Source organism: Aethalodelphis obliquidens, unplaced genomic scaffold (assembly GCF_003676395.1).
Source record: "Aethalodelphis obliquidens isolate GAN/ISIS:26980383/991018 unplaced genomic scaffold, ASM367639v1 scaffold10, whole genome shotgun sequence".
Lineage (NCBI taxonomy): Eukaryota > Metazoa > Chordata > Mammalia > Artiodactyla > Delphinidae > Aethalodelphis > Aethalodelphis obliquidens.
This window is the reverse complement of record NW_020837954.1, coordinates 28,109,394-28,133,407: the sequence shown is the minus strand read 5'-3', so window position 1 is coordinate 28,133,407 and position 24,014 is coordinate 28,109,394.

Sequence of the window (24,014 nt, the reverse complement as noted above, 5' to 3'; positions counted from 1 at the left end):
ATAATTTTCTGCATACAGGTCTTTTGTCTCCTTAGGTAAATTTATTCCTAGATATTTTATTCTTTTTGTTGCAGTGGTAAATGGGAGTGTGTTCTTGATTTCACTTTCAGATTTTTCATCATTAGTGTATAGGAATGTCAGAGATTTCTGTGCATTAATTTTGAATCCTGCTCCTTTACCAAATTCATTGATTAGCTCTAGTAGTTTTCTGGTAGCATCTTTTGGATTCTCTATGTATAGTATCATGTCATCTGCAAACAGTGACAGCTTTACTTCTTCTTTTCCGATTTCGATTCCTTTTATTTCCTTTTCTTCTCTGATTGCTGTGGCTAAAACTTCCAAAGCTATGTTGAGTAAGAGTGGTTAGAGTGAGCAACCTTGTCTTGTTCCTGATCTTAGTGGAAATGGTTTCAGTTTTTCACCACTGAGGACGATGTTGGCTGTGGGTTTGTCATATATGGCCTTTATTATGTTGAGGAAAGTTCCCTCTCTGCCTACTTTCTGCAGAGTTTTTATCATAAATGGGTGTTGAATTTTGTTGAAAGCTTTCTATGCATCTGTTGAGATTATCATATGGTTTTTCTCCTTCAATTTGTTAATATGGTGTATCACGTTGATTGATTTGCATATACTGAAGAATCCTTGCATTCCTGGGATAAACCCCACTTGATCATGGTGTATGATCTTTTTTTTTTTTTTTTTTTTTCCGGTACATGGGCCTCTCATTGTTGTGGCCTCTCCCGTTGCAGAGCATAGGCTCCAGACGTGCAGGCTCAGCCGCCATGGCTCATGGGCCCAGCCGCTCTGCGGCATGTGGGATCTTCCAGGACCGGGGCAGAAACACATGTCCCCTGCATCAGGAGGCAGACTCTCAACCACTGCGCCACCAGGGAAGCCTCCTAGTGTATGATCCTTTTAACGTGCTGTTGGATTCTGTTTGCTAGTATTTTGTTGAGGATTTTTGCATCTATGTTCATCAGTGATATTGGCCTGTAGTTTTCTTTCTTTGTGACATCCTTGTCTGGTTTTGGTATCAGGGTGATGGTGGCCTCGTAGAATGAGTTTGGGAGTGTTCCTCCCTCTGCTATATTTTGGAAGAGTTTGAGAAGGCTAGGTGTTAGCTCTTCTCTAAATGTTTGATAGCATTCGCCTGTGAAGCTATCTGGTCCTGGGCTTTTGTTTGTTGGAAGATTTTTAATCACAGTTTCAATTTCAGTGCTTGTGATTGGTCTGTTCATATTTTCTATTTCTTCCTGGTTCAGTCTCAGAAGGTTGTGCATTTCTAAGAATTTGTCCGTTTCTTCCAGGTTGTCCATTTTATTGGCATAAAGTTGCTTGTAGTAATCTCTCATGATCCTTTGTATTTCTGCAGTGTCAGTTGTTACTTCTCCTTTTTCATTTCTAATTCTAATTGATGTGAGTCTTCTCCCTTTTTTTCTTGGTGAGTCTGGCTAATGGTTTATCAATTTCGTTTATCTTCTCAAAGAACCAGCTTTTAGTTTTATTGATCTTTGCTATCGTTTCCTTCATTTCTTTTCCATTTATTTCTGATCTGATCTTTATGATTTCTTTCCTTCTGCTAACTTTGGGGTTTTTTGTTCTTCTTTCTCTAATTGCTTTAGGTGCAAGGTTAGGTTGTTTATTCGAGATGTTTCCTGTTTCTTAAGGTAGGATTGTATTGCTATAAACTTCCCTCTTAGAACTGCTTTTGCTGCATCCCATAGGTTTTGGGTTGTCGTGTCTCCATTGTCATTTGTTTCTAGGTATTTTTTGATTTCCTCTTTGATTTCTTCAGTGATCACTTCGTTAATAAGTAGTGTATTGTTTAGCCTCTATGTGTTTGTATTTTTAACAGATCTTTTCCTGTAATTGATATCTAGTTTCATAGCATTGTGGTCCTAAAAGATACTTGATAAAATTTCAATTTTCTTAAATTTACCAAGGCTTGATTTGTGACCGAAGATATGATCTATCCTGGAGAATGTTCCATGAGCACTTGAGAAAAATGTGTATTCTGTTGTTTTTGGATGGAATGTCCTATAAATATCAATTAAGTCCATCTTGTTTAATGTATCATTTAAAGCTTGTGTTTCCTTATTTATTTTCATTTTGGATGATCTGTCCATTGGTGAAAGTGGGGTGTTAAAGTCCACTACTATGAATGTGCTACTGTCGATTTCCCCTTTTATGGCTGTTAGTATTTGCCTTATGTATTGAGGTGCTCCTATGTTGGGTGCATAAGGATTTACAATTGTTAGATCTTCTTCTTGTATCGATCCCTTGATCATTATGTAGTGTCCTTCTTTGTCTCTTCTAACAGTCTCTATTTTAAAGTCTATTTTGTCTGATATGAGAATTGCTACTCCAGCTTTCTTTTGGTTTCCATTTGCATGGAATATCTTTTTCCATCCCCTTACTTTCAGTCTGTATGTGTCTCTAGGTCTGAAGTGGGTCTCTTGTAGACAGCATATATATGGGTCTTTTTTTTGTATTCATTCAGCCAGTCTGTGTCTTTTGGTGGGAGCATTTAGTCCATTTACATTTAAGGTAATTATCGATATGTATGTTCTTATTCCCATTTTCTTAATTGTTTTGGGTTTGTTATTGCAGGTCTTTTCCTTCTCTTGTGTTTCTTGCCTAGGGAAGTTCCTTTAGCATTTGTTGTAAAGCTTGTTGGTGGTGCTGAATTCTCTCAGCTTTTGCTTGTCTGTAAAGGTTTTAATTTCTCCATCAAATCTGAATGAGATCCTTGCTGGGTAGAGTAATCTTGGTTGTAGGTTTCTCTCCTTCATCACTTTAAATATGTCCTGCCACTCCCTTCTGGCTTGCAGTTTCTGCTGAAAGATCAGCTGCTAACCTTATGGGGAATCCCTTGTGTGTTATTTGTTGTTTTTCTCTTGCTGCTTTTAATATGTTTTCTTTGTATTTAATTTTTGACAGTTTGATTAATATGTGTCTTGGCGTATTTCTCCTTGGATTTATCCTGTATGGGACTCTCTGTGCTTCCTGGACTTGATTAACTATTTCCTTTCCCATATTAGAGAAGTTTTCAACTATAATCTCTTCAAATATTTTCTCAGTCCCTTACTTTTTCTCTTCTTCTTCTGGAACCCCTATAATTCGAATGTTGGTGCGTTTAATGTTGTCCCAGAGGTCTCTGAGACTGTCCTCAGTTCTTTTCATTCTTTTCTCTTTATTCTGCTCTGCAGTAGTTATTTCCACTATTTTATCTTCCAGGTCACTTATCCGTTCTTCTGCCTCAGTTATTCTGCTATTGATCCCATCTAGAGTATTTTTAATTTCATTTATTGTGTTGTTCATCGTTGTTTGTTTCATCTTTAGTTCTTCTAGGTCCTTGTTAAATGTTTCTTGCATTTTGTCTATTCTATTTCCAAGACTTTGGATCATCTTTACTATCATTATTCTGAATTCTTTTTCAGGTAGACTGCCTATTTCCTCTTCATTTGTTAGGTCCGGTGGGTTTTTATCTTGCTCCTTCATCTGCTGTGTGCTTTTCTGTCTTCTCATTTTGCTTATCTTACTGTGTTTGGGGTCTCCTTTTTGCAGGCTGCAGGTTCATAGTTCCTGTTGTTTTTGGTGTCCGTCCCCAGTGGCTAAAGTTGGTTCAGTTGGTTGTGTATGCTTCCTGGTGGAGGGGACTGGTTCCTGTGTTCTGCTGGATGATGCTGGATCTTGTCTTTCTGGTGGGCAGGTCCACGTCTGGTGGTGTGTTTTGGGGTGTCTGTGGACTTATTATGATTTTAGGCAGCCTCTCTGCTAATGGGTGGGGTTGTGTTCCTGTCTTGCTAGTTGTTTGACATAGGGTGTCCAGCACTGTAGCTTGCTGTTCGTTGAGTGAAGCTGGGTGCTGGTGTTGAGATGGAGATCTCTGGGAGATTTTCGCCGTTTGATATTATGTGGGGCTGGGAGGTCTCTTGTGGACCAGTGTCGTGAAGTTGGCTCTCCCACTTCCGAGGCACAGCACTGACTCCTGGCTGCAGCGTCAAGAGCCTTTCATCCACACGGCTCAGAATAAAAGGGAGAAAAAGTAGAAAGACAGAAAGAGAGAGAGAGAGAGAGAGAGAGAGAGGGAGGGAGGGGGAGAGAGAGAGAGAGAGAAAGGAAGGAAGGGAGGAAGGAGGGAAGGAAGGAGGGAAGGAAGGAAAGAAAGAAAGAAGATAAAATAAAGTAAGATAAAATAAAATAAAGTTATTAAAATAAAAAATAATTATTAAGAAAAAAATTTTTTAAAAGAAAACAAATAAAAAAAACAAAAAAAACGAACGGATAGAACCCTAGGACAAATGGTGAAAGCAAAGCTATACAGACAAAAATCTCACACAGAAGCATACACATACACACTCAGAAAAAGAGGAAAAGGGGAAAAAGTAATAAATCTTGCTCTCAAAGTCCACCTTCTCAGTTTGGGATGATTCGTTGTCTATTCATGAATTCCATAGATGCAGGGTACATCAAGTTGATTGTGGAGATTTAATCCGCTGCTTCTGAGGCTGCTGGGAGAGATTTCCCTTTCTCTTCTTTGTTCACACAGCGCCCAGGGGCTCAGCTTTGTATTTGGCCCCGCCTCTGCGTGTAGGTTGCCGAAGGGCGTCTGTTCTTCACTCAGACAGGATGGGGTTAAAGGAGCAGCTGATTTGGGGGCTCTGGCTCACTCTGGCTTACTCAGGCCGGGGGGAGGGAGGGATGCGGATGCTGGGAGAGCCTGTGGTGGCAGAGGCCAGCGTGACGTTGCACCAGCCTGAGGTGCGCCGTGCGTTCTCCCGGGGAAGTTGTCCCTGGATCCCGGGACCCTGGCAGTGGCAGGCTGCACAGGCTCCCGGGAGGGAGGTGTGGAGAGTGACCTGTGCTTGCGCACAGGCTTCTTGGTGGCGGCAGCAGCAGCCTTAGCGTCTCATGCCTGTCTCTGGGGTCCACGCTTTTAGCCGCGGCTTACGCCCGTCTCTGGAGCTCCTTTAAGCAGCGCTCTTAATTCCCTCTCCTCACGCACCAGGAAACAAAGAGGGATGAAAAAGTCTCTTGCCTCTTTGGCAGGTCCAGACTTTTCCCCGGACTCCGTCCTGGCTAGCCGTGGTGCACTAAACCCCTGCAGGCTGTGTTCACGCCGCCAACCCCAGTCCTCTCCCTGCGCTCCAACCGAAGCCCAAGCCTCAGCCCCCGGCCCCGCCCGGCTCGGCGGGTGAGCAGACAAGCCTGTCGGGCTGGTGAGTGCCGGTCGGCACCGATCCTCTGTGCGGGAGTCTCTCTGCTTTGCCCTCCGCACCCCGGTGGCTGCGCTCTCCTCCGCGGCTCCGAAGCTTCCCCCTCCGCCACCCACAGTCTCTGCCCACGAAGGGGCTTCCTAGTGCGTGGAAACCTTTCCTCCTTCACAGCTCCCTCCCACTTGTGCAGGTCCCATCCCTATTCTTTTGTCCCTGTTTATTCTTTTTTCTTTTGCCCTACCCAGGTATGTGGGGACTTTCTTGCCTTTTGGGAGGTCTGAGGTCTTCTGCCAGCATTCAGTAGGTGTTCTGTAGGAGTTGTTCCACGTGTAGATGTATTTCTGGTGTATCTGTTGGGAGGAAGGTGATCTCCGCGTCTTACTCTTCTGCCATCTTCCCGATTCCCCACTATTGACATTTTGGGCCAGATAAATCTGTATTGTGAGGAGCTGTCCTGTACATTGTAGGATGTTTAGCAGCATCCCTGGTCTCTATACACTAGATGCCAGTAGCATCGTACCTCCCCTAGTTGTCTCAGACAAAAATGTCTTCCTTCAATCATTGTTAAATATCCTCTGGGGTCAGGCTGGATTGCTCTTGGTTAAGAACCACTGATTTAGATATGCCCCCTTATATAACAATATCTCTTCTCAACATTCTGTCATAGCTCACACCTACCATCATTTTCTTTCTGCTTGTAATAATAATTCAGAATTTTCTTTAGTGAAGTCTGTATGACAAAAGGTAACAAATCTGTCTTCGGTAAATCTGAGAATAGTCTTTTTTTGTTGTTCTAAAAAGGTAATTTATTGGGTATAGAATTCTAGATGAGAGTTATTTTCTTTTAGCACACTGGATAAATCATTCCAGTTTGGTAGCATTGTGGCTACTGAGAAGAAAGAGCTATTGATTTAATTGTTATTCACTTTTAGATAACATTTCTTTTCTGTCTGGCTCATTTGAAGACTTCTTTTTGGTCTTTTCTATTAAGTGTTGCTATAATGTGTCTAGAAGTATATTTCTTTTTATTTTTCTTGCTTGTGATTTATTGGGCTTTTTGAACCCAAGAATTGGTAATGTTCAACAGTTTTGGAAAATTCTCAGCTGTTACTTCTTTAAAAGTTGTTTCACCCCTATTCTCTGTTATCTTTCTGGAAATTAGATTTTCTCATGTTATCCTCCTTTTCCTTTGAATTTTCTTTTACATTTTCCTTCTCTTGGCCTCTCATTTTCATATTCTTTATATTTATCTTCCAATTTAGTAATTATCTCCAGTGTTGTATAATATGCTGTTTCACCTTTGAATAGAGTTTTTACTTTTTCAGTTTCTATTCTGTCCATTTGGTTCTTTTTCACATGCTCTTGAATTTTTAAAAATATTTCTTCATTCTACTCACATTTTAAAGCCTCTCTTTTATTTATTTAAACATATTAAACTTATTTACTATTGTGATGATTACTGTATCTTTGTGGGTCTGATTTTGCTGACTGTTGCATCTACTTATTCTTTCTCATGGTGCCCTATTTCCTTGTGTGTTTTGTGTTTTTGAAACCTTGGGGATTCTGTCAAGCCTGGATTGAGATTGATTTTTGATGATTTCTGCTAGTCACATTTGGGTTATCACTGATGTGTGATTTTCTTTTTTCTTTTTTTTTAACGTCTTTATTGGAGTATAATTGCTTTACAATGGTGTGTTAGTTTCTGCTTTATAACAAAGTGAATCAACTATACATATACATATATCCCCATATCTCCTCCCTCTTGCATCTCCCTCCCACCCTCCCTATCCCACCCCTCTAGGTGGTCACAAAGCACCGAGCTGATCTCTCTGTGCTATGTGGCTGCTTCCCACTAGCTATCTGTTTTACATTTGGTAGTATATATAAGTCCATGCCACTCTCTTACTTCGTTCCAGCTTACCCTTCCCATTCCCCGTGTCCTCCAGTCCATTCTCTATGTCTGTGTCTTTATTCCTGTCCTGACCCTAGGTTCTTCAGAACCTTTTTTTTCTTTTTTTAGATTCCATAGATATGTGTTAGCATATGGTATTTGTTTTTCTCTTTCTGACTTATTTCACTCTTTATGATAAACTCTAGGTCCATCCACCTCAGTGCAAATAACTCAATTTCGTTTCTTTTTATGGCTGAGTAATATTCCATTGTATATATGTGCCACATCTTCTTTATCCATTCATCTGTTGATGGACACTTAGGTTGCTTCCATGTCCTGGCTATTGTAAATAGAGTTGCTATGAACATTGTGATACATGACTCTTTTTGAATTATGGTTTTCTCAAGGTATATGCCCAGTAGAATTAAATTCTCCATTTAAGGTTTTTGTTTTGTTTTGTTTTTTAACACCATATAAGTAGGTAAAATTAGTCTGGAAACCCATGTGAGGGAGACCTTATGGTTATGATTTCTTATGAGTGATTTTCCCTCTTTACCCAATATCTTGTTTCCTTGCTATCCCTTCTACACCATGAGTTTATAGAAATAAACCCATAGATTGTAGTCCTTTGGAGCCTCAGCCTTTCCATATCAATGCCCCCTAGGCTTTTAGTGTGTGTTTTTTTCCCACGTAGCCTTTGTTAAGAATGATGAAGGGCCTGAGATGTTTATCGTGCTTTTATCCTACTTTCAAGCAATCAAGTTTCATGGATTCTGGTACAAGACTTGAGACTCTTGAATCAAAGATGAAGAAAAAATATATATATATTTAACAGCAATAGGAGTAACCAGAGTATCAACATTTTGCATTAATTCCCTAAGCCTCAGTTTTCACAGGGTGACACGAAGAGGTGTCAGATGACATCTATACTGCAGTGGGTTGTATTATTAGACAGGAACTCTGAGGTTAGGGAGCCCAATTTTTTTATAACAGGCATTTAATCATGCCTGTTTCTTTGCTCTACAGAGAGACACTACCTCTATCTTACAAGGCTGTTAAGTAAACAAACATTCTTGAAAAGATAGTTTAGAACAAAGAACAGCTAGTGCCTTTCTCACAACACATGTAGAAACAAGAGAGACTTGTGGGTAATTATCTCCCAAAAGTCATCAAAATGGAAGGTCAAGTTTCAGCAGATATCCTTAGAATTAAAATTATTAGTGTTAGCTAATCTCAGAGAGTTCCTATTTTATTTTAACCTTTGCAGCTTCTTTACTTTTTTCCTGATGAAATGTTTATTGTATTTTATTCATCATTTTTTTTTGTGTGTGTGTGGTACGCGGACCTCTCACTGTTGTGGCCTCTCCCGTCGCGGAGCACAGGCTCCGGACGCGCAGGCGCAGCGGCCATGGCTCACGGGCCCAGCCGCTCCACGGCATGTGGGATCTTCCCGGACCAGGGCACGAACCCGTGTCCCCTGCATTGGCAGGTGGACTCTCAACCACTGCACCACCAGGGAAGCCCTATTCACCATTTTTTAAAAAACAAAACATCTGCTCAGATTTCTAGTCTGTGATATTGTTGAAAATTGAAATTGCCAAGTTAATTTATAGAACTTAACATAAGCCAACTACTTATAATAAGCTTGTTTCTTACTGTAATTCTTTAATTGGTCCTAATATCTAAACTACAAGCAGCTTCTTTATATTTCCTTTTCTACTGTGGTATCACAAAATATAGCTCTCCATTTTAAAAAAGAACAATATAGAAAGAAAGATTCTGCTCTTGTGTTTTATACACAAATGGTTCTCCACACAAGCATTTGTAATCTCTTTTTTGAAGACAGAACAGAGGAACAGTTCTGTGCAAATCCCAGTTAAGAATGGCACCTTCATGGTTGATGGGGTTAATCATCAAGAATAAAACTGTATTAGGTTAGTCTCATTTGAAATGATTTTTCCTCAGTTGATTGGGAGTACTTTGGATCTGCAAATATTGGAATAGTTTTTACTTCCTTTTTGTATGTTTCAAACTCTCTTGCAACTTATTTCTCATGAGATTTTTGTTGCGGCCATATGTATGTGGCCTACATTTAGATGTCAGAAAATAGTGAAATAGCCAACATTTAAGACATAGTCTTGTTAAGGTCCAGCCCGAGCGGTGGTTTGTCCTTTTATTTTGCTATCTACAATGGGTAGTCTTTCGTAGTGAAAAATAGAATAAGTACCACAAGGATACATTTATGTAAGAATAGAAAATCTTTCAGATAGGATTTGCCAGAATTGATTTTTTCTACCCAACCCCTGAAGGTATTTCTTGCCACTTTTGGTGAGGTTAAACGATTTCTAAGAGGTCACTGAAAGGTATTTACAGGTCACTCAAGCTGTAACTGTTAGTTCAGTTTCCAGATTTCTATGCTATTTAGTTTTGTGCACTAAGGGTAGGGCTAATTTCCACATTACAGATAAAACACCAAGGCCCAGAGTAGTACATTATTTAGTATCATATTGCTGAGGAGTAAAGAGCTGGGTAGAGACCTAAGCTAAGGTGTTTTCCAAGTTTAATGCTTTTGTCAAAATATAAATTTTTCCCAAATTGTGCCCAGGAATCTTTTTTTTTGAAATAGATGTCAATATGTGTTCCTCTAAATAAGGGTCAAATGATTTTAAAAAATGCTGGTTTAAATAAAATTTAGATTTTTTTTCATGTATTTTGAATCCTAATTCTTTATTGGTTATATGTTTTATAAATATCTTTTCTCATTCTGGGCCTTGTCTTTTTATTTTGTTACAGTATGTTTTGATGAATAGAAGTTTTAACTTAAACTGTAGACTAATTTATTATCATTTAATCTTTTGAGATTTGGTTTTAGGGATTCCTTCCCATTCTCATATATTCTCATGTATTTTCTACTAGAAATTCAATGTTTTTATTTTTTACATTTTTGTCTATAATATACCTAGAATTGATAATATATCTAGAACTGGGAATATGGTGTGAGGTAAGGATTAAAATTTTTTTCTGCTTGAGTAAATAATTGTCCCTGCACCATTTGAAAACTGATCTACAGGAACTACTTCCACCATGTGTGAAATTTCTATATATATGTGAATCTGTTTCTGACCTCTCTATTTTTTTCCATTTTGTTACTCTGTCTACTTGTACACCAATACCAATACTGTTTGTAATTGCAAAAAAAAATAAAATAAAAGGAAATGGTCTAAATGTTCAGCAGGAGGCTAGATGAATAAATTGTGATATATTCATAATTAAATATTGTTTAACAGTGAAAGTAAACAAATCAGAGTTATATATATTAAAGTTTCATAAAAATAATACTAAGCTCCCCCAAAAGAATAAGCAAAATAATGCCTAGAATTTTATACCACTTTTAGAGAAGGCTGAAAACATAAAAAACAGAACTACTCATTGTTTAGGACTATATGGAAATAAAGATGTTAATAAATTCATAGAAATAATCTACATCTGGAATTTTGTTACTTCTGAGAGATGGAAGGGGTATGATGAGGGAAAGACACACAGAGGCTTCCACTGTATTTGTAATATTTCTTTCTTAAACTTCTAGGTGAGTACATGGGTTTGTTATATTGTTCTTTACACCTTTTTATGTCTTAATTTTTTCCTAACATTTTTACAAATAACAATATAAGATGCATTTACGGCAGTAGTTCTCAAAGTCTTTAATTTGCTAATAGGCCTTGCCTTTATCCAAAAAAGGGGGCATTCTATGAGTATTTCCCAAATTTAATTGACCATGGAACCTTCTTTTCCCAGCAACACCTATTGGTACCTTGGGAATTAGTCTGTTTTATGGATCCCAGATTCAGAATATGTACTTTAGTCCATACTGCTTATAAAGACGAGACAAATCCAAGGTCTAGGCTCTCTTTAGTGTGTCATCGAGTTACAAGAAGTGCTTTGAACCCAGCAGGATATAAAGGGAGGTGTTGTGCATGTGGTTTTTACCTTAGGGTCTTTCTTGAAGTTCATGGATATTCCTACAGCTTTAAGTTGTTGGGTACATCCTCCTCCCACCACACCCTGTGGGGACAGTTCGAATGTTTGCAAAAGAGAAATCAACAAAGTATAATTCCCACATGGTGAGAGTAAAGTTATAACATGGCCTAGTCTTTGTTTCCAAAGTGCAGTGCAAATAGCACACAGTGTAGAGAGGGTTTGTTACAGGAATAGCAGGCACCAGAGGCAAGTCATTGATCAAGAGTCAGTTACAGAGAAGTTATTACCGTCCTACAAATAGAGCCTTTTTTATGATGGGTAATCCTCGGAAATAACATTGTTATATAGAATACATCTTTTGCATAATGAAAATCATTGTAATGAGACTGTTTTAATTAATACTTTTTAATATATAAAAATGAGGCTGATTCTTACTTCCTTTGCAATAGGAATGCTTTATTTGGCAGACTTTATATATAAAAAAAGAATATATAAATAAAGCAGCTGATTTGACCTGGCAAGCTTCGATTCCAATTCGGCGTACTTTCCCTATTTATAAAGTGCAGTAAAAATGTTGGCCTTTAGAAACTGATATTCCCTGGGTGAGCAAGTGTGGGTAAGGCTTTTTGTTTTTTTTTCTTTCTGTTGTTGTTATTATTATCACTCTTTAAAAAAAATGTAGCAATATTCTAAGAGAAAAACTCCAAATAAGAGCTAATATAATGTTTTTATGCCTATAGAAAAGGGAACACGTTATTTTAAAATGACTTTTTAAAGATTGTGGCCCCCAATGGCGACTGCAGGCCTGGTGCAGTCTAGTGTATGTGCTACTATAATCTTGCTTGAGGCTCATAAATCTTGCATTATTTGGAGTAAGTGTAGACACTCCAAAATGAATTTAGAGGCAAATGTGCATGTGTTTCTGTGCACAGGCCGGGTGGAGGGAATGCTGTGATCATGTCTCAAAAAATTCTAATCATCTGGTCTTATAATGAATGGATTAGTTCCTCCATTCTGCCAATAGAACATGAGCGTAAGAAAACTTTGAAGTGCGGGAGGAAACGGCAAAGAAAACAGTAAACTGTTCATGTGAGACTGGCTTGATGCTTGGTGATTAAGAGATGAGGACCCCGCGGGTCAGCTCCCCATAGGTACAAACAGATGTTTGCACTGTTTCACAGCTGCTAAATATGATATAAATCCAAAGAATTTTTCTTGTTTTTATAAAGGAAAAAAATACCCAGACAGCAAATTTTTGGTCATTCAGATACTCTTACCAAATGACATCTGGTTTCTGTACTGCTTATTTAAGCAATCCTTAAAAAAAATGTTTGCCAAGGGGAGTAACTCTAAACTTTCAGTCCTTCACCATACATAACAGTACAGTTTAAATTACAGTGTGGCATGCAGAGTTTATTCTAAGCAATGCTGTTCTTTATTTCTTAACTAGCAAGTTTTATTTTCGAGAAAATGGGTTAGATATTATGTAATTAGTTAAGGGAAGTCTATGATGAAGTTACATTTAAAGTATCTAGGATTCCTATCCTAATGATGGCAAAGAAAATGAATTAATTGCTTCCATATGTTAAGCACGGTGGTGAGCAAAGTTAAACTATACAGTTACCTAAAATCAAATGCCAGCAATATAGCCAGACAGTATTTTGACTTGCATCAAGGTGAGAAAACGTGAAAGGCAGAAAGGAAGCAGTGGCAGGTTGCAGGTCAAGATGGAAATGAATCTTAATAAAAAACTTGCCTAAATCTTTAGAGAAGAACCAGACATTTTTGCCATCTCTATACACATTACACCTCCGAGTTTACGTGCAGAAATTAGTTTATTATTAGCCCCAACATGTTTATATTGATTGTTCCCCTCCGAGGTGTCTATTTTGAAGGGTCTAATGCCCAAGTTTACAGGCTTGCTTTCTGAATATTTTCTACCTCAACCTTTGTGTCTGACATTGATCTGCGGTTTCATTAGAGCTTTCATTCAGTGGGTCTCCCAGAGCTTAGCACTGAAACAGAAAATGTGATAATTCCATAACAAATTTGGCAATTAGCAGCGTTCCTCCTTTTGGGTTTTACATCATTATTTGGCCTGATTCTGTAATTCCAGTCTGATATTAATAAAGGGTAAGCAGTCTGACAAGTCCAGCTTTGTTGGAGATTTCTCACCCAAAGATTTTCTAGGTCTGTAGAAAATTCAGAACCTGTCCAGTTGGAGTTGCCCAGAGTGAACATGGACTTTTCTTTGTCTTCTTTTAAAATTGACTTGTTTGGTTTTTGAGTACTAGGTTCTTGCCATTATGTGATATAGGGTCTACAAGAACTGAATTTGCCGGAGGATAATAATGTTTCCTATTGTGTTGTACTTGGTAAAGTTTGGTTATGAGTTAATCTTAGGTTTCAGCATCAAGTCTAATTCACTGGTTCATTTACCATTTCTTTTTTAGTCTTCAGCAGGAATGTTGCCTTCCTCCAGATTCCATGAGGAGGTTTACCCTGTCTTTAGCATACCTCATTTCTGTGTTTACTAACTTTGGGAAACCTCTCCTGTCAAACTTTCTCATATCTACCATCTGTGCGTGAAAGTCCCAGGTGGGGGCTTGTGAAGAGGTTTCATGAAATCATGGCTGAGGAGTCCCATATTCAAGGTGACCCTTAACTGTGCACAGCTAAATCCGCCACCTCCATGCCCCCAGTGCCAAGTTCTCCTTATCACTAACAGCTTCCTATTGATGTCAGTGAGACTAAATATGCAAAGGGAACATGAAGCTCTTCATTCCCTGAGAACCGGGATATTTAGGTTGTGCAAATCCCTGAACCCTAAAATGGATTTAATCAGCCCAATTCACATCATGAATATCATGTTGCAAGGACACACACGTGCTGGAACAGATAGGAGATTTCATTTTAACTTCTAAATTTGCAAAATTATGCCTTGTGGGCCATCAGGTTTTCTTGGACACTCCAGGGACTTCATGCCCAGAAGAATTCTTGTGGGACTCCATGCCAAGAGGAAATCTTACAGTGATAAGTTCATGCTTTTTATTGAGAAGGGAGCAGTTTCCTCTGTTATCAAAGATAACATATTTCATCTTCTAGAACCCTCTTCGCAGTTCTTCCTGCCTCTGTTTTCCCCAGACTGTTCTGAGGAATGGCCAGGTGATCTTTTGCAAGGTCTATTTCTATTTTTTATCTTTTCTCTCTCCTGTCTCTCCTGTCCCAACCTTCCTCCTGTCTCTCCCCTCCCTCCCTCCCCCATTCCTTCCTTTCCTCCCTCCCTCCCTCCCTCCCTCCCTCCCTCCCTCCCTTCCTTCCTTCCTTCCTTCCTTCCTTCCTCTCCCCTTCTCCCCTCTTCCAAATAACCTATTAATGTATAGTGATTCTCTACTGGATCTCATCTAAATCTGGAAGAATAACTGAGGCTAGAAGTTTTTTTAACTAAACTTTTTATTTTGAAATAATTGTAGATTCACAAGCAGTTATAAATAATAATGCAGAGAAATCCCCTGTACACTTTATCCAGCTTCTCCAATAGAAACATCTTGCAAAAGTGTAGTATAATATCATAACCAAGATTCTGACATTTATACAGTCAAGATACAGAACATTTCCATCATTATTAAAATCCCTCATTTTGCCCTTTTATAGCTATAACCCACTATCCTCCCACCTCAACTTCCTCCTTAACTACTGGCAACCATGAATTGATTTCTATAATTTTTTTCTTTTGAGTTGCTGGTCTCTTAATTTCAAATGCATTTTAAATATCCTGCACTTGTATTCTTGTCCTCTTATGATTACTGGTTTTGACATCATATTTGTATGTGGATGATTTCCTACCTTTACTGTATGTTTGCCTTTACCGGTGAGCTTTCCCATTTGTAATTTTTCTTGTTTCTAGTTGTGACCTTTTCTTTTCCACTTAGAGAAGTTCCTTTAGCATTATGGTAAAGCTGGTTTCGGGTGCTGAATTCTCTTAGCTTTTGCTTGTCTGTAATGCTTTTGATCTCTCTGTCAAATCTGAATGAGAGCCTTGCTGGGTACAGTATTCTTGGTTGTAGGTTTTTCCCTTTCATCACTTTAAATATATTGTGCCACTCCCTTCTGGCCTGCAGAGTTTCTGCTGAAAAATCAGCTGATCATCTTATGGGGATTCCTTTGTATGTTATTTGTTGTTTTTCCCTTGTTGCTTTTAATATTTTCTCTTTGTCTTTAATTTTTATCAGTTTGATTACTCTGTGTCTTGGTGTGTTCCTCCTTGAGTTTATGCTGTACTCTCTGCACTTCCTGGACATGAGTGACTGTTTCCTTTCCCATGTTAGAGAAGTTTTCAGGTATTATCTCTTCAGATATTTTCTCAGGCCCTTTCTCTCCCTCTTATTCTTCTGTGACCCCTATAATGTGAATGTTGGTGTGTTTGATGTTGTCCCAGAGGTCTCTTAAACAGTCTTCATTTCTTTTCATCCTTTTTTTTTTTATTCTGTTCTGCAGCAGTGATTTCCACCACTCTGTCTTCCAGCTTACTGATTCATTCTTCTGCCTCATTTATTCTGCTATTGATTCCTTCTAGTGTATTTTTCATTTCAGTTATTGTATTCTTCAACTCTGGTTGTTCTTTATGTTTTCTAACTCTTGGCTAGAAACTTCTTGTAACTTCTTGCTGTGTGCATCCATTCTTTTCCCAAGCTCTGGGATCATCTTTACAATCATTACTCAAGTCTTTCTTGGGTAGATTGGCCATCTCCACTTCACTTAGTTCTTCTGGGGTTTTATCTTGTGCTTTCATCTGGAACATATTCCTTTGCTTTCTCACTTTGTTTAAATTTCTATCTGTATTTTTATGTATGTAGTAGCTTAGTTATGTTTCTCAACCTTGGAGAAGTGGCCCTCTGTAGGGTATGTCCTGTGTGTCCCAGCAGTGCACTCCCCTCTCATCACCCAAGGGCCAGGGACTAGCAGGTCCCAGGGTAGGTTCTGACCTGTGTTTGCAGACTCAGTTCTGCAGGCTGCAGGATCATAATTTCCTTGCTTCTGGTGTCTGCCCCCTGGTGGGTGAGGCTGGTCTAGAAGTCTGTGCAGGCTTCCTGGCAGGAGGGGCTGGTCCATAAGCTTCTGTACGAATGACCAAAGTCCAGAACACTGATAATACCAAATGCTGGCAAGGATGTGGAGCAACAGAAACTTTTCAGTCATTGTTCCAACCAAGCCACCCATATGGCCCTGCTTGGATCTTCAGGCAACCTTATCCACCAGGAAAAATGAGGAGTGTGTGACAGGCAGGGGGGCCTGTGTTTTGCTTTTCATCCAGAGAAAGGGCTGCAGTGAGCATGTGGCCCTGGGGACACTGCGGGGTGCCGGGCTGTGTGGGGATGCTCCTAGCCCATTGCTGTGCTGGGCTGGGCTGCCAATTTTGTCCTTTTGAGAATGTTATGTAAATGGACACACAGTACATAATTTCGGGGGGATTAGCCTTTTTTCACGGAGCATAATTTTCTGGATATTGATCCAAGTTATTTGATGTATTAGTAGTTTGTTGTTTTTATTGGTGAGTAATATTCCATGGTACAGATATACAATAGTTTGTCTAGTCATTCACCGAGTGAAGGATGTCAGGGCTGTTTTCAGTTTTTTATGACTAAAGCTACTATGAACATCCGTGTACAGGTTTTTATGTGAACATAACTTTTTGTTTTTCTGGGATAAATACTCAGGAGTACAACTTCCAAGTCATATGGTAGTTGCATGTTTAGCTTTGTAAGAAAAGAAATGGCCAAAACTGTTTTCTAGAGTGTCTGTACCGTTGACCATTCCTGTCAGCAATAACATTAAGTTATACAGCCTGTGTTGGGTGTTGTCACTATTTTTTATATTAGCGATTCTGATAGATGTGCTGTGATATCTCATTGTGGTTTTAATATGTATTTCCCTAATGGCTAATGAAGTTGAACATCTTTTTTTGGTCTTATTTGCCATCTGTATGTTCTCTTTGTCTGTTAATATCTTTTGCCCAGTTTGTAATTGGATTTTTTTTTTTACTGTTAAATTTTGAGAGTTCTTTACATTTTCTAGATACTAATCCTTTGTTGGATATGTGATTTGCAAATATTTCCTCCCAGTTCCTTCTCTTAATAGGGTCTCAAGGAGAGCAAAAGTTTTTACTTTTGTTGAGGTCCAATTTATCTATTTTTCCTTTCACAGATTATGCTTTTAATGTCAAGTGTAAGCATGCTTTGCCTGCCCTGTTCTGAAGATTTTTCCTATTTTTTTCCTAAAAGTTTTGAGGTTTATAAAGCTATAGTTTGTATAGTTTATAAGTTATATGCATAACTTATTGTCAAAGCCTACTGCTGTTGACATTTTACAAGTTTGAGTAAAGTATGGAAACATCTCCTCCCTTTACCCTACTCTATTTATAATATAATTGCCTTAAGTATTTCCTCTTTATAAATTTAGAACCACATCAGCCAGTGTTGTAATTTTTGCTCTCATTATTGAACACGATTTAGAAAACTCAAGAAGAAAAGGAAAGTTTATTATATTTAACCCATATTTTTGCTTACTTTGTTCTTTCTTCCTTCTTAATGTTCTAAGGTTCCTGTTTTTATCATTTCCTTTCTGTGTAGAGAACTTTCTTCAGTCGTTAAGTTAGGTTAGGTGTGCTGGCAACAGTCTCTTAGTTTTCTTTCATCTGAGAATGTCTTGATTTCTAACACAATAATAATTCCTCTTATAAATTATTGGTTTTTATTAATGGGGACAAATTACTCTTATAGGCGAGTTTCAAGTCTCAGCGACTAAAGAAGCTACTTGCCTACTGTTTCAGACCACTTAAAACTTGTAGTGGATAAGCAATAATAATCTCTCTTCTTCAGACCAGGCAACTGGGAAGACAGAAGACTGGTACAACTTTGCAGCTTCATGTAGATTCATAATTTTTGTGTGACTGCCCAAGAATGCATTTTAAATGCATGCATTTAAATAAATGCATTTTATTTTACTTACTATAGATAGAGAAGTATGACAGAGGGTGGTCTACTGGGAAGTGGAACCCTGAGCCCTACCATTCCTCATGAGTTATTTGAAGCTATGCCTTTTCAGATGGTTAGAGTTGATCACTAATTAAAGGATTTTCTTAACAATCATTGATTTTTATCAATTTCTTTTCAAAACAGGTATTTCTTTCCTCTTGATATTAAAGTATGTATACCTATCATTTTGGAAAGTGAGTTTCTGGAAATATGAACTTTTAAATATAATAGAAAGTAATCAGAAGGAATAGGTACTAGAAATGCTTTTAGGAATTAACTCACATTTATGATACTTAGTTTGGAGCAGGCATGGTGCTAGTTGCTTCATGTACATATCTCATTTAATTCTCAAAAAAGACTCTTGAAGTTCACACAGCTATTAAGAGATGGGCTCTGCATTTGAACCCGGGTCTGTGTGACCCTAAAGCACCTACATGTTTTTCTTCCATACTCCATCACCATCCTCTAGCATTTTGCCCACTTGCCTGTGCAAGGTTATCATCTCTGTACCCTGTTTCCTGGTGATTGACCAACTTCCATGGATTCTATTACTATTACTGGAGTGAAGGATCCCAAATTTACAACCCCAGGGCCATATTCTAGACCCATTCAAAATGCCTGTGCATTGTACCAGTGGCAACTGAACTCACTGTGTCCCAGATCAAACTGTGACTTCCACCCATGGACAAGCAATCTCTCCTCCTGAGTTTCCTATTTCTAATAAGAGAAACATCATCTTTTCTGTCATCATTTCAAATCCTTTGTTTCCTCCTTTTCTACCTCTGTTTCTCCTTCTTTCAGGACTCACTAAATTTTATAATTTTCAGACCCCAATATCTGTATTGCTGCTAATACTACCAAGCCCACAGCCATCAGTCTTCTTTCTTTTCTGTGCATGTCATCTTAGACATTGCTGCCAGATTTATCCTGAGGTTTGGGATTGATTTTACTATCCTTTTCCCCTATGCACTTCAGTACCTCCCCTCTGCCTACTGATTTACATACAAAATCCTCAGTCTCCCTTCAGGACTCACCATAAAATAGTGCCTGAATATTTTTTCAGCCCAATCTCCAGCTACATTCTTACTAAACTCTCTGCATCCCCCGTATGATCTGCAGTTTCTGCTTGACCCCTCCTCAGTGTTGTTCCATTGTACTTAATTCTCAACAAAGGGCCCATCTCAAATGCAGCCTCTTTAAAAAATCCTTTCCTCATTTTCCTAATGGAGGTCATCTTTTATTCCTTCAAAGTCAAATCTTTGATGACACTCATCTTGCCTTTTATTTTAATTGTGTGCCAATCAAGAAGGCTAATAAAATGTTATGTTTTTACCTTCTTTGCAGAAGACCTATTCATAATAGGTCTTCAGTATTTGTAGACTTGAGTTTTGTGAATGAATCTTCAAGGGTCAAGTGTCCTAGCAAAGCTTGTTCTAAATTGCTGTGTTATGACTGACAGGTACACTCTTACTGAATCCTCCCCTATATTGATTCGTCTGGATAAAACACATTACTGATCTTGACAGAAAGGATGATAACCGCCCACTAAATGCTCTTCTCTCACTTGCCATCAGGATGACTTTTCAAGGTGGGAGAATCAACTTCCAAACTGGTTTTCTGAGCATAAGTCTATTGTAAATAAAATTCCACAAGGATGTTCCTCAGCTGTGATAATAGATAAGCATATTCTTTGAAGTTTGATGGAGTATGTATGCTTATTACGGATATGTTGTGGCTTGGTAGAGGTTGAAACATTTCTGAAAAAAGTCCCATTAAAAAAACTAAGTATTCCAATAGTTTATACATAACGAAATCTGTTAAAATGTGTAATACCTTTGTCAGTTTTTTTAAAGATGGGTATGTGTTCCTTTAGATTTGAAACTTTTAAGCTGAAATAGAAGTATAAGGTTGGCTTTTGACGTTCTTGTTGCATAGGTCTCAGTGGGTTTTATACAGGGGAACTGTGGATATGGGAGCATCCTGGGCCAGTGGGTTCTAGTTCTGGTGTGTTACTTTCAATTCACAGAACCATTTTTCTTGGAGATCATTCTACAAGAATGTGGATTTATGGCCTGTATAATTTAGTAATTATATCCAATAAATGAAAATGACATCATGTAACTTGGACTTGGGAGTCTAAAATTGCAAAAAGATGCCAGGGAAGAATGTTCATGGTGAAAATTAGGGCCACTAGTCATTCACTGTTGAGCTTGGAGACTAGATGACAGTGCTGTGAATATAAATAATTCCCAGCCATGGAAACATGCAATACCTTTTTTTTTTCCCCAGCATATATTAAACACCAACATCCTAGTAATAAATCCCACAGTGTAGATTTAACCTTCACTCATTTTCTTTTACTCCATTTTTCTCCTCTCCCAAGTATATACTCTATTCCCTTTACTAAGATTTACTCATAGTAATTCCATGTTAGAAGAGAGGGCTGTAAAGTATTTGATTAAGAGAACAGGTTAGAATCAAGCAAACCTGTTTGAAACCTGGCTGTGCAATTTTTTAACTGTGTCCCCTTCAGCAAATAACCTATCAAGGTTAGGTCCCAGTTTCCTCATGTGAAATAGGGATAATAATCACATCTATCTTATAAGATTATGGTGGGATTACATGAAACAACATATAGAACTTAGCCTGGCACAGAGTACTCAATAAGTGACAGCTGCTATTATTATTATTAGCTATTATTTATCTTTACATTTGTAATTGTTAGTAATTTGGAATTAAAAGTCAGCTGGCTTGGTCTTCAAACCTAAGGACCTACCTGCCTTATGTAGGGCTGTTCCTGAAACCAGAAAGAATGAACACAGCCACCAAAATGTATGCAAATTTAATAGTGGGTGGCAAAGGTTGTATGTAAGATCCACTAGAACAGTTTACTGATATCCCAAGTTAGCAGATACCTTATTCATTTAACCAACATTGCCTGGGTACCTAACACGTGCTAGACATTGCGCTGGCCCTGGGATCCATGCCCTGGTATTGTTCACAGTCCATTTTGCAGACAAAATCCATCCATTTGAATGGACTTGTTTATCTAACTACGGAAGAATATATATGAGGTATCTGCTGACGCACATGTCAGAAAACTGTTCTCTCTCTCTATATATGATGTTGCTTGGATTTAGGGATCCCCACTGGGCTTATATCTTTGCAGGCGGGAAAGCCTCAGTCACCAATGAAGCCGGTGAGCATGGTGGCCACTGTGAACAAATCTGGCCCCTCTCCAGGAAAGAGGTCTGGGAGTTCTCCTCCTGACCTGCTGAGAAATGTGTGGTCTCACACCGGCGCTCCCGTGCTTGCATCCTTTGGGGACGCACAGACATGGCTGGGGTGGGCTGAGCTGCTCTCTCCATGTGCTGAATGTCTCGTGTTGCAGAGAGAAAGGAGCTGGTGAAGCGTTCATCAGCCTGTGTGCAGTAGAACAGCGGCTGCGGCTTCACTGCAATAAAGTGTTAGAGTTAATCTCCTTCATCTGTTTTCATTTTGCTAATCCACTACATCAGGCACGAAAAACTAAATTTATTAATTAAATGTCCTTCTCTCTGAAGGAAGGCACTTGGAAAATGGAAAAATGTTCATTAGCAATGGGAAAAAAAAAAGCCAGAGAATAATTTGAATCTTGAAACTTCTACAGTTGGAATAACAATAAAAAAAAAAGGAGAGATGGCCATAAAATAGTCTGTTCTTGGCATTGCTTAATTGGCCTATTTATTTTTCTGTCTCTGAAGCTGTCTTTAGTGACACCTACTGATAAGAGCCAATCGGAACCATAGCTGAATTCCTTCGGGCTGGACCTGCCAACAAACTGCTCAGCCCTCCAGATGTTGCTGCTTTGTGAGAAATGAGAACTCCATAAACCAGGCTCACCCTTCCTCCTGGGGTGAACGCAAAGACAGGCAGATACGGAAAATCACTGCTCAGCACCATGAACAATGTGCTCCAATGCGGGGTTGGGCCAGTTCTTATTTGTCTTGGTGGAACAGACAGCCATGGAGCCTAATGCAAGAATTTTAGCTGGCAACAGTTCAAAATGTGACTATACATTGAAATCGCTCAACAAAAGGAGGCCTTTTAGCTAGAAAAAGTCCGACAGTGGGTCTAAACAGAAAACTAGGGGAACTTACAGAGAGGGTTAAAGATGGATCACACGTGACTGTCTTATGCTGAACATTTCTCCACTTTTTGTCTTTTTCAGCTTCCATTCTTTTGTGGTACGTAACAAATTAGAAAGATGCTGCAGTAAACAGCCTCATGGCACATCCTAACAGTCAGTGGATAATACTCAGTGAGCACTCGCAGTTCTGGGAATAGAACAAAGTGATCTAAAGTGAATTCGTTTTTGTCCTTCGGACTGGAGTGTCCCAATCTTTCTTAGTACAGGATACACTTGTGACCTTGCTGTGAAATAGTAAGAAAATGTATCACTGTTCTTTTTTCCTGAGCCAGTCCCTTGGCCAGCTGTCTGTCCATCCAAATCTTCTATTTCCACCCACATTATACACAGTCATGCACCCCATGACGCCTGATTAAGGCCAGCCTCAGTAGATGATGAGACACAATTCTTCTCCTGCTGCAATCCCCAAATAAGCCTTTTGACTAGGGAAATGGATAATATTGAATTAAATGTTTACTTGTGATATTGGATTTATTAATTTAATTTCCCATTTATAGTTACAATCACATATATAAAGATGTGTTATTTTAAAACCAATTTTTTGAGTTCACATCTGACATAATTTTTATTTGAACTCTTCACATGTACCTCGGAGAGAGCCAAGATGTAGCAGAGCCTTTGTCATCAGTAGAGCTGTTTTTCACATTGCCTAATACAGTTTCCTAGAGTTTGTTGCCATCCTTTTTATTTCGTGTTTTGAATCTGAGTGTGTAATACAGTACTGCAAATTATATCCCAGCCACATGTACCCATTTGCATAGTATTAGAATTTGAAAAGAAAATCACCCTGTGGTCCCCACAATAGAAACACTTAAGTGAACCTTGAAACCCTCATTAACATGAGAGCCAATATGTGGAATTGTCCAACATCCAGGAATAATGACTAAATCTGTGGTAATTTTTTTCTTTTTAAAACGCTGCTCATATCAGATGACTTCTACAAGCTTCCAAAACTAGCACTGATGGAAGCCTGTTTCAGCCTAATGAGTCTCCATCCAGTGGTATTTTTTGTTCAGAATAAAGTAACTGAGAAAGCATCCCCATGGTGTGACACTTGGCGAATATTCCATATAAGGTGACTCTTTCAAAGAGATAATATTTGGGGGGAAAATTTGCCTAATAATCAGGCATATTCAGTATACTCAGATATTACCTTTCCTCATGCCACCTCTTCTTCCTGCCACGTCTACCATCATGTCTACACCCCAAGTCCCTACTCAAAAATTAGCAGAAAGAAATATTTCTCTCTGAGGATGATTTCATGCCTCGTAGAGTTAGGAGGTACTGGTAAAGAAATGATGCTTTAGATGCTCACTGTCTAAGGTAAATTATAGTGTCCTCAGATAATTTCAGAACAGGACAGATGTAGAGGGCAACAAATAAGCAATGATGTGAGAAGACAGTGGTAAGCCTACTAATCTAAAAAACCAACATTCAGATGAATCGCTCAGTGAAGTGTTCCTGGTTTTGTGTAGATCGATGTCTGAGTAGGTTATTAGAGTGAGGGAGAAGCATTATCTGCTTTTGGATTTAACCCTGGAGGACTTTGAGGAGGAAGAGGAATTTTTAGGTCTTTGATTTGAGAAGTGAGACTGGGTAAATTATTGTAGAGTAGGTCCCTAGGAGGCAGCATTTTTGAATGGTTAAGGGAAAGTTCAGATGGATTAACAAGGAGGCTGATTAAAACAAAGCAGAGGCTGTGG